The sequence below is a fragment of the Rhipicephalus microplus genome, chromosome X (assembly GCF_043290135.1).
Source record: "Rhipicephalus microplus isolate Deutch F79 chromosome X, USDA_Rmic, whole genome shotgun sequence".
Taxonomy (NCBI): Eukaryota; Metazoa; Arthropoda; class Arachnida; order Ixodida; family Ixodidae; genus Rhipicephalus; species Rhipicephalus microplus.
In genome coordinates this window covers 155,658,509-155,676,282 of record NC_134710.1, presented here as the reverse complement: position 1 = coordinate 155,676,282, position 17,774 = coordinate 155,658,509, and the positions used below count along the sequence as shown (strand labels likewise).

Sequence of the window (17,774 nt, the reverse complement as noted above, 5' to 3'; positions counted from 1 at the left end):
CTCACCCGCTACGCCGAGACAAAAGCCCTGCCAAAAGGCAGTGCATCCGAGGTAGCTAAGTTCTTCGTCGAAAATATCGTCCTACGTCACGGCGCCACGGAGGTCCTTATCACCGACAGAGGAACGGCATTCACTGCCGACTTAACTCAAGCGATCTTGGCATACAGCCAGACAAACCACCGCCGGACGACAGCGTACTACACACACACCAACGGCCTCACAGAGCGGCTTAACAAGACGATCGCCGACATGCTGGCAACGTACATCGATGTCGAACACAAGACGTGGGACGCCATTCTTCCATACGTGACATTCGCATACAACAAGGCGGTGCAGGAGACGACGCAGATATCTCCAGACAAATTGGTCTACGGAAGGAGCCCGGTAACGACGCTCGATGCCATGTTACCCAACGTCACCGACGAAGAAAACCTCGATGTGAGCGAGTACCTTCAACGCGCCGAAGAAGCCCGAAAACTTGCGCGTCTCCGTATCAAGAATCAACAGACGACCGACAGCCACCGTTACAACCTTCGACGACGCTTCGTGGAATACCAGCCCGGTGAACGTGTTTGGGTGTGGACGCCGATACGCCGACGTGGACTAAGTGAATAGCTTCTGCGACGGTACTTCGGACCCTACAGGGTGGTTCGACGTCTCGGCCCACTTGATTACGAGGTTGTCCCCGACGGCATCACGAACTCTCAACGACGCCGATCGCGACCTGAAGTCGTCCATGTCGCGCGCCTCAAGCCGTTTCATGCACGTTAACAAACTAAAAGAGTGTTTTTTTTGTAATATTATTGTATCGTAATTTATTCATTGTACTTTCTTGCATTATTATTGTACCTTCATCTTATGTTAAAGCATCGGGACGATGCCTTTTTTCAGAGGGGGGCAATGCCACGTTCCATTTCCCAAGTTTTTGTTATCGTCCCAAAACACCACACGACTCTCAGTGCAAACCGCGCTTGCAGTTTTCGAGAAGGTTCCGGGCTGTAGTAGATCATTTCGATAAAATCACGCCCACTGTGCGAACGGTACAGATTGTTCTGGAACCTACGCCACCGCCAGCGATAACGCTAGAACATTCGACGGCAAGAGTATAAATGCCGACGCGCTTCGCCGCTATCAGTCCGAGACTGCTATCTGTGCGAGACTACTGCTGTAATTGGACTTTCCGTTTACCGGGCACAGGTTCGCCCAAATAAACAGTTAAATCCCAACACGAAGTCTCCTGTCTTCGGCCACGTCACGACCTCGTGACAATATCGTCCTGAGGCGCGGTGCTCCGACAACCATAATAACGGATCGAGGTGCCACTTTCACGGCCGCGCTCCTGAAGACTGCTTGAGCTCAGTGGAACAGCCCATCGGAAAACCACTTCCTATCATCCACAAACCAACGGCTTTACAGAACGCCTCAACAAAACTATTGCCGACATGTTGAGTATGTACGTTGACGTGGATCACAAGAACTGGGACGACATTCTACCATACATCACGTTCGCCTATAATACAGCGGAGCAAGAAACTACTCGAAGAACGCCATTCAATCTCCTTCATGGCCGTGAAGTGACGACGATGATTGACGCCATGTTACTGCACGACGACTGCAATGACATCGATTTGGACGCTGCATCTTTTACCCAACGAGCAGAAGAAGCGAGGCAGCTTGCACGCGTCCGAATCACCCAGCAGCAAAATTACGACGCCCAACTTTATAATCTGCGACACCGACATGTCGTCTATAGGCCCGGCGACAAAGTCTGGGTATGAAGTCCTATGCGCCGCCGGGGACTGTCTGAAAAATTGCTGAAGAGGTATTTTGGCCCTACACAGTTTTACAACGCCTGAGCGACGCTAATTACGTGGTCGTTCAAGACAGCCCCTCGAAAACTCGCCAGAAAAAACCAGAAATCGTGCACGTTGTGCGGATGAAGCCCTATTTTTCGGACTGATCTTCACCATACATCTACTACACCGTCTTTTGTAGAAGAACATCGGGACGCTGCTCTCTGGAGGAGGAGCTCTCTGCTTCCTCCTCGTGTATCTTTCCATGTGGCACAGGTTCCTGTCAAAAATCACTTTGGAGCTTCTTACGGCTAGTCTCTCTGAAGAATATGGCCCTGGTGCGTCTGCATGTGATGGCAGTTTTTCTCACGTCCAACTTGCAGCGCAGCTTTCACCGCGGAAAGTAGAGCTGAAAAAAAGAGGCAAAGTTCAAGTCCAAATACCCAGAAAACATGAGGCCCGGAAGATCTCCCTTCTTCTAGAAACGACTGAACAAAGGGCAAAGATACTTCGGCTCCGGACACTAAAGCATGGCCAAAGCGAAAGTGAAGGAAGCGACTCCATGGGTTCCTCCCGCCGCCCTATAGAACCCCGCGGGACAAAACATCCCCACAGAGGCGTTGCTGCTGCCACGCAAGACGTTCCTCGTTCAGAGCAAGCGGACTACGAGGCTTTCTTTCTGGGAAGTTCAATGTGAAGCTGCCCACCTTACGAAACTCTGGGGGACGTACCCAGGGCCTCCCTTGCTTCAAGACAAGTGCAACACATCGGGGACATATTGCCTCATTGAATATGCAGCACCAAGAGAACAACGACGAACACGCGCAGAGAGAGAAAGAAGACAAGGTTCTCTTCCGCTCAGTTTGCCAGTGTTCTGGTACAATTAAAGTGAGTTTCCTGTATTCAACTGCTGCTGTTCCGGCACTGTGACAATATAGATGATGTTCGTTTGCTGCTCGTAGATTTTTGTTATATCCGTCGCGAATCGGCCGCCTTGACTTATTTTCTGTGTTCATAAATTTAAGAGACAGTTTATTTTATTATTAAATTATTGCCTTCATTCGCTCAGTTATATCTTCTTAAAACTTTGTGCGCTCAATTTTTGCTGTGTATGTGTTAGCCAGTTTTTTCCCTTTCTTCTATTTACTTTTGATGACACGTAGTGGTGTGGGCCCAATACACGATAGAGTTATTCCAGTTAGTAGTTGATGAAATTATGAATCGTGAAGTTGTGTATCGCTTTGCAGCAACAAGGTAAAAAAAACACATTTTCTAAAAAAAATGTTGTTATCTCGTCGATAATATTGACTGTGGTGTTTTGTAATATTGGTAAAATGCAATGTAGAAAAAACTTTATTTATGTTCATCAGGGCGTGACCTAGCTGTAGTACCAGGCCGCTACCACGTCGCGACTGATAGGGCGAAAGCCGGGGTCTCTCACCTACGCCAGCGGGCCGCGCTGGCAACATTTAGTCCCGCAAGCGCCGGGACAAGGAAGGAGGTGGAAACTGCGAAGAGGAGCGGAAATATCTGCTGAAATTGTCAGCGAATGGCACCATTTGAAAAAACGCCTGGCCTGCGCGGAATGCGCTACACAGTCACAGGGAAAGCTAGAAGAGCAGCCTTTTAGAGCGTTTTCTAAACGCTCCGTAGGTAACTGCTGCAAGCACACTGGCTGCGTACCCACTACGGCATCATAACAATAATTTCTGGGTAGTTGGCTGCTGGTCGCTATGCTATCCTTTGTTATCTTTAGAAGCGTGGTATCCGATAGACACCTGCAAGGAATTTTTTGAAAAATTTTCATGCAGTGGCTGACGATGATAAGGATTTATGCCTCAAGTGGGTATGCGTGACAGTTAATAAATGATCAAGAACAACCTTTTATATAGGGTTGGAGCATTGGACGACTCACTCGTTGCACTGTTCGCATTTTGTGATGCCTGGTTGTTATTTTGCTGTTGTAAAACGCTTCATTACTCATATTAACGCGATTCCTTTCTTGACATCAAGCCTGCCTAAGGCTAGTTTGCGAAAGAGTCCCAAGCGTGGTAAGTGGTAGAGAACTGAACTGGCGCGCAGCGAACCCGGGTTAGAGGCCCCCCTGTGTTCTTGATAATAGGTTTTCGTTTCTCATTTCGTGCGACAGTGGTTATGAACACTGGCGACAGGGCGGACAACTACGGCGCGGCGCGTGACCTGAGTCTTCATCTCATAACAGGTTTCTCTGTAAAAAAAAACAGGCCCTATTTCTCATGTATTGGTCATATCTGAAGGATATTCGGCAGCATGATTCCAACATGTTGATTCTGATCGCCCTGATGATCTAAATTTGGACTCCGATTCAAAAATGTTGTTCTTTTTTGACGGTGTGCCTCAACATATAGTGACCACATAAGGTGCCGCACCAAAACAATGAGATCAGTCATGTGTATTCTTAGGTCACGAACTCAGATAGATAGATAGTAACAGGTTATTGTATCCAGAACAATTTTCACCTCGTTTTTTTGGAGGGGGGGGGGGGCAAGAGTGAGAAAAAAAGTGTGGCACGAGCACAGGCATCTGCGAGTCGCCTGTTTGACACCCTATAGACCAGTAGCCTCTACGCCACGTCGTGGGTACGATGGACTGCCCATATTTATATAACTTCATATATTTATTTACACACTTCTTTTTACTACCTTTGTAATTGGTCCCTAATTGATTCTTGCCTATAAAACAATGATGCCAACCCTAGGATTTATCCCTGAATTTAGGTATTTTCTTCCTCTTTCTTGGTAATGACGTCCTTTTGTGGAATTTAGGAAGTTTTCATAGGCTGTGGAAAGATAGCATTGCGCAGCCTATTGACAAATGGTAAATACAAATCACACTTCTTAAATGCGAATAATTTTTTGCACACTCCAGACACTTTCAGCATCTCTATTTACATATCTATCTATCTATCTATCCGCCTACGTCTGCGAGCTCTCATCGAGAAATCAGCTCCGTTACTTGGGGTCGACCCAAAGTTAGTGTGGTAGATAAGGATGTTTGACGATTATGACTGTCTAGTCATGACATAAGTGGTGCGAAAGCACGTCTCGTACGATGTCAAACATTTTCCTCTCGACACGTATGCACGTACGCGTATACCGCTGGCTGGGGTATGCGCCGCAGGTGTTTCGCAGTTTAAATCTATACCGAGGAGCGGCTCGAGTAGAAATTGGTAATTTAAATGCGACGGTGTTAAGAAAAGTCGATATCAGCAGCGTTGAGCCGACAAATACTACGGATGTATGTAATATTGTTCTAGCAGGAGTCGAACCCAAGCATTCTGCATGACAATCAAGTAATGATAGCACAGAGCCACGCTAGTTCTCGGAAGTCCCTTGGAAAAATAACCAGTGCAAGCGTAATGTTGCGACAAGTTCGTTGTGATTACAGTGCTGCCCATCAAATTTTTTAAACCTTATATTTGTACTGTAATGATAATGCCAGCCGTAGTATATAGTGGGTGACATGCTCATCCAGAGGCATAGGACACAAAAGAAGTACATGTGCTATCCGTCTCTCGAGTGCACGGCCAAGCGACGCGTCTGGCAAGAGTCCTGCTGCTCTACCCCTACGTCAAATAAATCTCACCTGGACTTCTAAAGGGACGTGACAATTGGCGGAGGTGCTGGGTAGCCCTCACGGATGCTGCACACTCGTCCAGGAAGTCGCCCTAAAAGCCCTCTGCCAGTCAACACACTTGTGCATCGGGCCAGCCGCAGAGTCAGGGGAATACCTCCAATATAAGGTGTATAACTGGGCTATATTGTAGTTGATCATTTTACCGTTAGGTTAAGTAGCGCATTTTTAAACATGGACAAGAGGGATAAGAAGAACACCACACTCGCTACACTCGCAACTAAGCTTATTTCAGAAAAAAGCTTTATATACAGGTTGTCCCATGTAACTTTATCCAGAGTTTCAAAATATGCCGGAACACGTAAGTGCGCTCGACTAAATGCATGTTGCTCACCGTTTCCAGGAGTTAGTCCGACTATTTTTTGTGTTCGAAAGTATTGTTTTATTAGATAATTTTAACTAACTTTTCAACAAACGAAGATGAATAAAAAATTTCGATGAAGTTGTAGATTTATTTGCAAAACGTCCGATTAGAGAGTTGTGAACTTTATATTTGTTAGGTATTAGCGTTTTTCTGCTAATTGCGAATGCCCGCGAAATACAAAAAAAGTACCACGTGACAAACCCGCTCGCGCGTTGGTGCGCAAGATGATTCTAGTGCTCCCTAACGTTCCGCGTACGAATGACAAGCTTACCTCGCAACGGTTCATGACAGCGATAAGCATTCACAGCGTTTATCGTTTTTGTGGCCGATAGCAAAACGTGTTCATCGTAAAGCCACCACCATCATTGCGGCCCTGCTGAGACAGCACAATGGGGGGAATGCTCTTGTCATTCGAACGCGGATTGGTAGGGAGCTCTATAATTATTGCGCGCACTGCCGCACGGGTGGGTTTGTCACGTGGTATATCTTGTATTTCATGTACATTTGTAATTACCAGAAAAAAACTAATACCTGACAAATATAAAGTTCAAAACTGTCTAATCGGACGTTTTGCAAAAGCGATATACATCATTTTCATTGAAATTTTTTATCCATCTTCATTTCTTGAAAAGTTAGTTATTAAACATATCTAATTGAACAATATTTGAGAACACAAAAAGCAGTCCAACTAACTCATGGCCAAGGTGAGAAACATGCATTTGGTTGTGTCGAGATTACGTGTTCCGGCATATTTTTAAACTTAGAATAAAGTTACGTGGGACACCCTGTATTTGGGCCCACGCTGACGCCCAGCGACACAGAAGAAAAATAACAGGCACTGAAAACGTATCCTATATTACATTTTGAGCACTCAACAATTAAATAATCGTGGCACATGTAAAAATAAACCTAAAGGACCACTCACCAGGCTCCGAATTTACAAAAAAGAGCTCAATATTTTTTGCCTATATTTCTCGCCCTTCTTGGTGCACCACTGTGACGTAGACAGTAGTTCCCGTGACGTCTACTGGGCTCTCGATTCATCGATATACGCAAAATATCACATGTTCTTTGTCTCCTGCATTGCTTTTCTATGCAGCCGCCCATCCGTTTTTCTTTGTCTCGCATGAATATTGTGCACAAACATTCGATCAAAACAATTTTTTGTGTTTACAACTGCGCAAGCGGCGACAACGGCGTGCTGTTGAGAAGCGCGAAATGCTCATAGGCTCTAGTGCTTAGTGCTGATATCTTTCACGTGCATTCATGAACCGAAGGGCGTAGAGGATGCAGCGTGTGTATGAAGGAGAGGAGAAAATCACCCCTTCGTCTTTAAACGTGGGGTGGCGAGTGGCCCTTTAACTATGCACACGGTTTTACCCTAGAAACACAGAATGCGCAAACTCAAGCGATAAAACGAAGCATGTGTTCCATACGATTTAAAGAAGTAAAAAACATTAAAAAAATAAAATAACGATTGAGAGTAAGGTGCAAGGCATTCAAGTACAACTATCACGTGCTGAACACAGAAGTCGGCCACAGGAACCAGTGTTACAATTGTGTTCGTGCGTATTTCAATCGTAATTGTACGTACTTTTAATTAAAGGCTTTCTAGGAAGGTGGTTTACTGATGACTCAACGAAACCGATGATTGGCTAACGAAGCAGTTTTTTTTTTTGTAATATTAAATGCTTCTACTATTTGCCTGGTAAGTTGTTCTCCGTGACGAAAAACCTCAGTGGTGTCACCAAATATTGGCACGCAGCCATACTGAAAACAGTGTTGCTTCAGGTGGGAATAATTATTTTTTGCTAAATATCTCTTATCTTATGACAGCCTGGTGTTCAGGCACCGACCAGTATGGCCGATGTAAATTTTCCCGCACCATTGATTTGATATGTGGGGTTTAAGGTCCCAAAACCACCATATGATTATGAGACGCCGTAGTGGAGGGCTCCAAAAATTTTGATCACCTGGGGTTTTTTAACGTGCAGCCTTCCCACACGACAAGGATAAAGAATATACAACTGATAATATGCATAAAACAAACTTTGTTTTGTGCTTTATTTTGCATCTGATAACATTAGAATTTTCCGTCACCGAAAGTGTGTAGTCCAATTTTTTACGTACTTTACCAAGCTTGTTAGGTGCCGTAGCACAAACCAGGACTACCATCTTCGCTAGTACAAGCCCTACATTTCAGCTTACCACTTTTGGTATTGCTAAACTCACAATGCCCGTGTTATCGTTGCGCAACTCTCAAGAACTGTTTATACAAAACATAGGCGACTGTTCAGCATACACGTCTGGGCGTATAGTATTTTTGCATATGTCTAGCGTAACTTTGAAACGTTTCGCTCACCATAACAATTGCACCACAGTCCCCTTTTATCCCCATGCTTCGCATGACATGCATTGCCATGTTACGTAGAATCTTGGGAATGCTTTTACAAAGGCTATTAAGATTGATAATCTATGCTATTTACTTCTTTTCATTCACTAGTGATCTGAAGTTCTGTGCGGACGAGCGAAGGCGATAAATATATGCACAATACTGGGATCAAATGAAACTTCATCGTCCTAACTGCTTAGCATGTACGCGCGTACGTATCATTATATGCACCTTGTGTGGTTGCTTCTCAGTGAAACGAAAAAAAAATATTGTCTTCAAACGCACATGCAATCGTGCCGAATAACTGTCGCCGCGTACCTTTACCATGCAAGTTCTCCATATCTAATAACTTATAAACCCGCAGACTTTCACGGAAAGATGGATAAGGTAGGGCTGACATTCGGGCAACTTAGCGCGGACACCTGACTATGAAGCTGTCGTGAAGGAACAGATGAAAACACCGCAGCTTCGCTTCTCTTAAGTTTTTCCATAGCACCACTTTCATAAGAGCTCCACTTCCGCACCACTTTCATGATATTAAAACTATCAGGCCAAATTCGAAGCTCGTCGAAGGTACTCAGGATGCCCATTAGCCACTAAAAAGAACTACAACACTGATTGCAAATATAAAAAAATTGAAATTCACTACCTTGCTTCCCGAAGGCGGCAAGCACAAAAAAAGTGCTAATGTCTTGCACTTAAAGAGTACTGCTCATTGAGCGTGTTGGTGCATGATAAAGTAATATTGCTTCAGCGCAGCTCACTTTGAGTCTCAATGCTATACGGTCAATAAGGGGAAAAACAGATGACAGTGTGAGCGCTAACTTCCAAATTTTGTTTATTGCGTAACCTTAAAGTACACTCTATAGCTCACCACATGTGATGCCACACACATGAGAAAACCGTAAACGTGTGGTGCAGCACACGTTACCAAAAAACCTATAGTTGTAATCTGATCTCAAATTCACAATCCTATCTCAACACTTCACAGCACATATTCCGGAAAATTGAGTTTTTTTTTGTTCAGATAAAGCCACAGATGGCGTACTCAAACGCAGCTTTGCACAATTTGCGATATTGTTTGCTTCAATAATTTATCGCGTCAACTGATTACGACTGCGGCGCAAGATGACAGACTTGTCAAAAAATGGAGTGAGTTCACACGTCTTACAATGCATAGCCAGGAAACCATCAAAAGAAAACTTTTTTACAATGTAAGGATCTATTGCAAGCGGTCATTAACACACCTACCGGTCTGTCCTATGTAAAGCACGTCACACGACATAGGCAAAATGGAGTGATGCCGTTTAGACGTGGGAACCGCTTGTGCACTGGCAACACACCCCGACGTCTTCTTCGCCCGCAGCGTTTTTTCCAGTGTCCCCCACCAGAGACTCACTTGTTCCCGATGGTCCCTTCACGTTGACAACCTGGACTTCCAAAAGAGACACTTTACGTATTGTGTTTCATGTCTTTTTCGTGTACTTAAAATCGCACACTGCGCTAGATGAGGGAGCCCTGTAGTGCTATCATCATCATTTCTTGACCACCGCGCTGTGTTTCTCGTGCAGCTAAGGCTAGCTTAGCAGCGTATCTGTACGTGAATATTTAGCGTTTTGTTTCGACCCGGCTGCTCTCGCCCATCTACACAATGGCTGCGCAACTTGATGGACTTAGAATCGGAGCCAGCATCCACTTTCAACGAACGGACGGGCGCATCAAATCAGCCACTTTGGTGAGCATGGACCAGGACGAACAGGTCATCGTGGTGGCGTGGAGCGAGAAGGGGAAGACCATGGGCAAGGAGCTAACATTCATCGCAGTGCTCACGCTGAATCCGGGACTACAGGACATCAACCGTAATTCAGTTAAAAAGCTTCCAAAGCAAATGAAAGTGCCCCTGACTTCAGCGAAGTCCAATACAGTTCAAGACTGGCGGAGGTGTGCTAGGCCGGCACTGCAAAAGCAACTTGTTCACAACCATGCCAAGGGGCCCCCACCCGCACCACTTCCCTCTACCAAGTCTAGGAATCTGATTTCTTCACTGGCCGAAAAAGACAAGCTAACGAACTCGGTCTCGACTCGGCAGTACCAGCAGCAGCAAGCTTCCCGGGCCCTGGTTGCGCTTAGCGGCAGTGCGTCGACCCCAAGTGCGGCCAGCAGGCGCTGCAATAAAGTGGTCAAAGAAGTGGACCGAATGAAGAAACAGCGGAAGGAGCAGTCGGTAAGACAGCTCCGCCAGATCGAGGAGAAGCGCGAGCATATGAACGTCGACCCAGGAAATCTCAACTGTGAGTTTCTCTCTATGATAACAGAATACAGGGCGACACTAGACTTAAGGCCTCTATTGATGGTCGACGCATGTGAGGTGCACCAGATTTGCGTGGCTGTACGCAAGAGGCCACTTAATAAAAGAGGTAAATCAAAAGGAGGTGGATATCATCACTGTGCCTAAGAGGGATCTCATCGTAGTCCACGAACAAAACTAAAGGTGGACCTCACGAAGTTCCTGGAAAATTCAAAATTTCAATTCGATTACGCCTGTGACGAGACGGCGAAGACTAAGCTTGTATACAAGTACACCGCAAGGCCCCTGATACAGACCATATTTGACAGAGGAATGGCAACATGCATCGCTTATGGACAGACGGGAAGCGGTAAAACACATAGAATGGGCGGAGAGTTTTCCGGAAACACTCAAGACTGCTCTAAAGGCATTTATGGGCTTACAACCAAAGACACTTTGGCAGCAGCAGCGGATCTGCGCACAGCCTACTGAACCATTGCATATTGTTTTTACAGCGCATGTCGTCGGTGCACTGCCCCGTGTCAAGGGAAATACGGTGGTCATCGTGGGAGTGACTGCTGACCTTTCAAATAGCCTCGACGCATCGCCCCGTATCATATCAGGGCACGGCTGTGATCATCGTGGTCGTGTTTTTGTTGTGCCCCGCTGTGAGCGCCACCTGGATAGCTGTTCAGCTCGGAGCATCTCCGGGTGTACTGAACCACACTTTGGCAGCAGCAGCGGATCTGCGCACAGCCTACTGAACCATTGCATATTGTTTTTACAGGTACTAAAGTTCTTCACTGCTGTTGCTGTGGGTTCTTGACGGAACGTCCCAGCTGCTTTGGAGGTTGACATCGCTTTTCATCGCTGCGTGTGCTTTTTTCAACGCGCAGCGCATGTCGTCGGTGCACTGCCCCGTGTCAAGGGAAATACGGTGGTCATCGTGGGAGTGACTGCTGACCTTTCAAATAGCCTCGACGCATCGCCCCGTATCATATCAGGGCACGGCTGTGATCATCGTGGTCGTGTTTTTGTTGTGCCCCGCTGTGAGCGCCACCTGGATAGCTGTTCAGCTCGGAGCATCTCCGGGTGTACTGAACCACACTTTGGCGGCAGCAGCGGATCTGCGCACAGCCTACTGAACCATTGCATATTGTTTTTACAGGTCAGTACTATCGTTGTTTCTTTCCTTAGTGTTCTGTTGCTTTCTGCTGCTGCTGCTGCTGCTGCCATAGTGTTTTTAGTGTTTTTTGATGTCGCCAGCCGAAATGGAAAAACATTTTAAAGAGTTGAAACAAGAGTTTCGCGAAATGCGGACTGCCCTGGAGAGAGAGCTGCGTAAGGAAATACGTGATGTGAAAACAAGTCTAGACTTTTTTAATAAGCAGTTTGAAGAAATTTCGGCTCTGTGCTCGCGGCTTGAAAAAGAAAACGGTGAGCTAAAGGCTCAAAATGATGTTCTGAAGACTGATTGCAGTCAGCTGAAGCAGGTCGTTCTCAACAATGAACGTAGGACTACCGCCCTAGAACAGTACTCGCGAAACCGAAATATTGAAGTGAAAAATGTTCCTTTCGTGGAGGGTGAACGGTTGACCAGGGTCGTTCAGAAGATTGGTGAAGCTGTCGGTGAATCAGTGAAAGAAGATGACATAGAAATTTGCCATCGCGTGACTGCTAAGGATGCATCTTGCCCTCATATTGTTGTGCAGTTCAACAACCGGTCTAAGCGAGACGCAGTTCTGGAAAAGGCGAAAAAGTTGCGCTTAACGACAGCTGATATTGGTTTCCCAGGAAAGACATTTGTCTACGTCAATGAACACCTATGCTCACAGTTAAAAAAACTACTGGGACAAACTGTAGCGCGCAAGAAGGAAGCCGAATGGCGATTTGCCTGGACGAAAGGCGGCAAAATTTTTGCGCGAAAGGATGAGAAGTCGAGGGTGCTTCAGATAACTACTGAGAGCGATCTCGAAAAGATTGTTTAAATTTGTTGAGCTTCATCCTTTAGCAAAAAAAAAAAGCTAGAAGAAAAACAGGGCAAAAAGAAAATGGCTGCAGACTGCTTAACGCCACACCAGTTGAGCCTATTGGTATCTGGTAGAAAACACCACATTTCCTACCTTCATATAAATGCGCAATCAGCCAGAAACAAGGCAGATGAGATAGCAATACTGCTTGAATCGTTTGAGTTCTCCTTTGACGTCATCATGGTTACTGAAACCTGGTATCGCCATGAATCCGACGTTCTTCGTATACCTAGCTATGCCACGTATTTCTTGAACCGCAGTGATAAATTAGGTGGTGGTGTTATGCTCCTGGTCAAAGATGTGTTTGAGTGTGAAATACTCGAGGCTTTTTCTGTGGTTACTGACGATTACGAGATTATGACTGTAAAATGTTCTTCGGGTATTTTTTCTGTGGTATACCGCCCCCCCAAATGTAACATGTGCAACTTTTTTACGTTTTTAGACACTTTCCTGTCGTGGGTCAATGAAAATGGTTACAATCTTACTATCGGGGGTGACCTAAACATTGATATGCTAACTTCCAGCCCCCAACGTCTTGAGCTTTGCAATATCATGGAATCAAACGCATTTAAAAATGTTATAAAACACCCCACTCGATTTCATGCCCAATCCTGCACACTTATCGACGTCATTATAACAAATAGCACAAGTGCACCTCTTTGCTCGGGTGTCCTTAAGACACATATTAGCGACCATTTGCCTGTTTACTCAATTTTAAGTCAAAAGAAGCTTCAACTTAGGGATGCAAAGCCACCGCCTACCCCATTCCGGTACATATGTCCTAGCACAATTGATATGTTCGCTGCATATATATCCAAGATAAAATGGGACGCTGTTTTCCGTGAAACTGATGCAGACACAGCGTATAATGTTTTCATCGAACGTTTTAGTGAAGCCTACAACAAGTGCTTTCCGCTCAAAGCAAAACGCAGACCACGCAAGGCAAGAAAGCCTTGGATTACTTCGGAATGCCTTCAAGCTATAAAAGTAAAAAATGCACTTTACCAGAAATTTCTAATATCTAGAGACAAAGAAGACTTGAAGACATTTAGAAAACATAGAAATACTACAAACTCCTTATTAAGGAAAAGCAAACTTGAATATTTTAGCAACCTTTTCAGCCCTGAAAAAACCAAAACGTCCGAAGCCATCTGGAAAAAGTTAAACATGTTGCTCCACCCACACTCGGATGATAGCACATACCCGACTAAACTCATTGTAGACAACCGCGTTCTAACTGGTGATGACCTTGCTGAAGCTTTCAATAAATTCTTTACCTCTATTGGAGAGAGCTCGCACGACAATAATTTTGCGCGATTCATGGGTTCGCAAGTAGGCGAAAGTGCATTTCTATTTCCAGTGACTACACAGGAGGTTACGGCAGATTTCATGTCACTAAAAAATAGCAGGTGTTGTGACGTAGACGGCCTGGAAATCCGTCCAGTTAAGCATGTTATTCATGTCATATCTCCTATTTTAGAATACATCATTAACTTAATCTTCTCATTGGGCACGTTTCCTAGTCGTCTTCAGATAGCCAAAGTTTCTATTATTTTCAAAGGTGGTGACAAAAATAGCATGACCAATTACAGACCAATTTCTATTTTACCTGTATTTTCTAAAGTAATTGAAAAGTTGTTACATAAACGAATAGTGTCATTCTTAACCAAGCACCACATTATGACGCCTTTTCAATTTGGTTTCACAAAGCAGCGCTCAACAGAAACTGCCCTACTAATGCAAAAAGAAATCATACTCGATGCATTTGAAAAGGAAATATATACACTTGGAATTTTTGTAGATTTCTCAAAAGCATTTGACAGAATCAACCACATTACATTAATTAAAAAACTAGAACACTACGGTTTTCGGGGGAACTTTATAAGTGTCATAAAAACCTATTTGAAATACCGACAGCAAAAAGTAGATATAAATGGCTACGCATCTAGTTTTAAAAAACTGTCACATGGCGTGCCCCAAGGAAGTATTCTGGGTCCCCTGCTTTTTAATCTGTATGTGAACGACTTGACAAACATCGATAACAATACAACATTTATTATCTATGCAGATGATACCAGCTTATTTTTTAACGACTGCGATTTGCATAAACTAGTTGACAAAGCAAATAGTGTCTTGAAACTGCTGCACATTTGGAGCATAAGAAATTCGCTAATTATAAACACCTCAAAAACAAAATCTGTGCTCTTTCGTCCAATAAATAAGCCCGTAAACTGCGATTTATCATTAGTGATTGGCTCAGAATCTATAAGGATTGAACCGATAGTGAAAACTCTGGGAGTATTTTTCCACGAAAACATGCTATGGAAGGATCAGGCTGAGTTTGTCCATGCTAAACTTTCTCGTACTGTAGGTATCTTATCGCGCTTACGTTTTCTCTTGCCACAAAAAATTAAACTCTTACTATATAATTCGCTATTTTTATCTACATTAAGCTATTGCTATCTAGTATGGGGCACCACATCGGAAAAGAACTTAGGCCGAATATATAGATTACAGAAAAAGGCTGTGCGCATAATTACAGGTGTTCCTCGCGATAAACATTCCAAACCCATTTTCGAAGCCCTTAATTTACAACCAATGCCTGAGATATACAATACAATTTTAATGAAGCGATATCGTACTTCCTTAAAGAATCACGACTCTTTTCTTACTGATTTAGCGCGTTTGACACCCTATACCTGCCCCTATAGCACACGAGCTACCGATGACTGGAAAATTCCTTACACACGTACTAACTATGGTCGCCAGATGATGAGCTACTTACTGCCACTAACCTTAAACAGTTTCTTACAATAAACCATTTATACTGCTGCGTTCTGTAAATGTTTTTCAACGTGTTAATAAAATGCAAATCGGCATGACCTTGAAGTACATGTTTTGATATTGTATAATAACTGATGATCTCATGCTGCTGTTGCTGTTGCTATGTTGTCAAATGGTGCGAAAGCCTTCGTCAAGCCTTAATGGCTTTTTGCTTTCGCCCCACAGCATCACTGTTGTGACTTTTGTAATGTCTCCTGTGATGTCGGAATAAACTGAATTGAATTGAATTGACGTGTTTAGGCTGCTTGACTCTTTGGAATACAAGAACAAAGATTTAGTTGTTTCCTCGAGCTTCTTTGAAATATACAGCGGGAAGGTGTTCGATCTGCTCAATTCCAAGGCGATACTTCGTGTACTGGAAGATTACAAGAAGCAGGTACAAGTTGTCGGCCTTGTGGAGAGGGAGGTGCACACCGTTGACGAGGTCCTCAAGCTCATTCACCGGGGAAACAGTGTGAGAACAACCGGGAAGACATCTGTCAACCAAAACTCATCGCGCTCCCTTGCAGTGTTCCAGATCATCCTGAGACAACGGAAGTCCAGCCAGCTGCACGGCAAGTTATCCCTCATTGACCTGGCCGGGAACGAGCGTGGTGCGGACATGTCGACCGCCAACCGACAGACAAGGATAGGAGGAGCCGATATCAACAAGAGTCTGCTTGCTCTTAAGAAATGCATCAGGGCGTTGGGTCGTCGGGGGTTCCCACCTTCCGTTTCGGGCCAGCAAGCTCACACAGGTCCTCAGGGATTCCTTCGTCGGAGAAAACTCTCAGACCTGCATGATTGCAACGATCTCTCCCGGCTTGAAGTCTTGTCAACATTCTCTCAACACACTGCGCTATGCAGACAGGGTGAAAGAGCTTGGCGTCGAGGATAGCCCAGACCTCAAGCCTGCCTCAAACGAAAAGGAGAAGATGGCCGCCGAGAGTTATATGTACACAGTAAACGAAACAATCTCCCACATCCCACATACGGAAGAACAGATTCAAGACCTGCACAAAACGGTTCTTGACGCCAGCCAGAAATGGATGCTCCAAGACATGGACCTTCTTACTATGACAAATAAAGTTGACTACGATCATGGCTTGTACATGAAAAAACTTCAGGATCTGCTCTTTGAGAAAAAAGAGGCCCTTTCAAAGTTCCATGAAAAGGTTACAGGCTTGCAAGAGCACTTGGCTGAAGAAAGGCAAAAAGGCATAAACATCAAGCGGCCCATGAAGTGAACCTGACAGCCGACTCTGCTACATCTATCCTTTTTCTTTGATAAGCAACTATGTTATAATAAAATCGTGCTCATTTTTATCGACTGATTTTTATTTTATCTTAAGGTTTAACTTTTAAACGCATGCAAAACCCCCACCTACGCCTCAAAACAAAATAAAAAATATCTAAGTCTTGAGCCTCATAACAAGGCGGTTAGCCTGGAGTCCCGTGCTTCGGTCTCGATTATATCAGACACGGCCCTCCCAGGTGGCGCTCCGAAGTGGCGGTGACAAAAAAAAACCAGGCTTGCGCGGAAGGCGCAGCACTGTCACATCGAAAGCTAGACGAGCGGCCTTTCAGAGCATTTTTAAAACACTCATTGAATAACTACTTCAAGCACGCTTGCTTAATACTCACTAGGGTATTATTAATAAACTTTTCGGTAGTGTTCCGGAATTCGCTGTGCTATTTCTCGTCATTTTTCTGAGAATCATGGTATCCGCTCAACACTTGCTCAGAATTCCGTGCATATTGTTCATGCAGTGGCTGAAGACGATGAGGAATTATGGCTGATGTGGGTATGTGCCACAGTTAATAGAACAACAAGAACAAAATGGGTTGGAGCATTGTACGGCCAACACGTTTCGCTATTCGCATTGTGCGATGACAGGTTGTTCTTTTGCTGTTTTAAAACGCTTTAAATTTGTTTTAACGCGATTGCTTTCCCGACATCAAGCCTGCCTAACGCAAGTTTGCAAGCAAGCCACAAGCACTGGCTTAGCTCAGCGGTAAAATACTGGGCATGCACCCAGCAGGCCCAAGTTTCGAGATCCACTGTGTCGTCGGTGCTAGGTTTATATATATATATATATATATATATATATATATATATATATATATATATATATATATATATATATATATATATATATATATATATATATATATAGAGAGAGAGAGAGAGAGAGAGAGAGAAGAGTTCTTTGCAACGCCTCTCCGCTGCTTTGACTGTTTCCAAGGCCTTCACCACTTTACTCCTCAGAGCAATAACACTCGAAAAGGCATCAAATGACATTTCTGCTACTAATGCCGAATGTTTTTATGGAAATCCTTATTTCATCAGCTTCTTCATTCGAACTTACGGTGTTTGGGTCTATGAAATAAGATCTGTATTGGCTGCCGGTAA

General features: G+C 44.4%; 1 protein-coding gene and 1 pseudogene across 1 annotated transcript in view; both read left to right on the top strand.

The window, feature by feature from the left end:
- LOC142775123 (uncharacterized) overlaps nucleotides 1–17,774 on the top strand; it is a 789,190-nt gene that overhangs the window by 692,018 nt on the left and 79,398 nt on the right. The gene's annotated exons all lie outside the window — the stretch shown is intronic.
- LOC119185969 (kinesin-like protein KIF2A) lies at nucleotides 7,014–16,687 on the top strand (annotated as a pseudogene).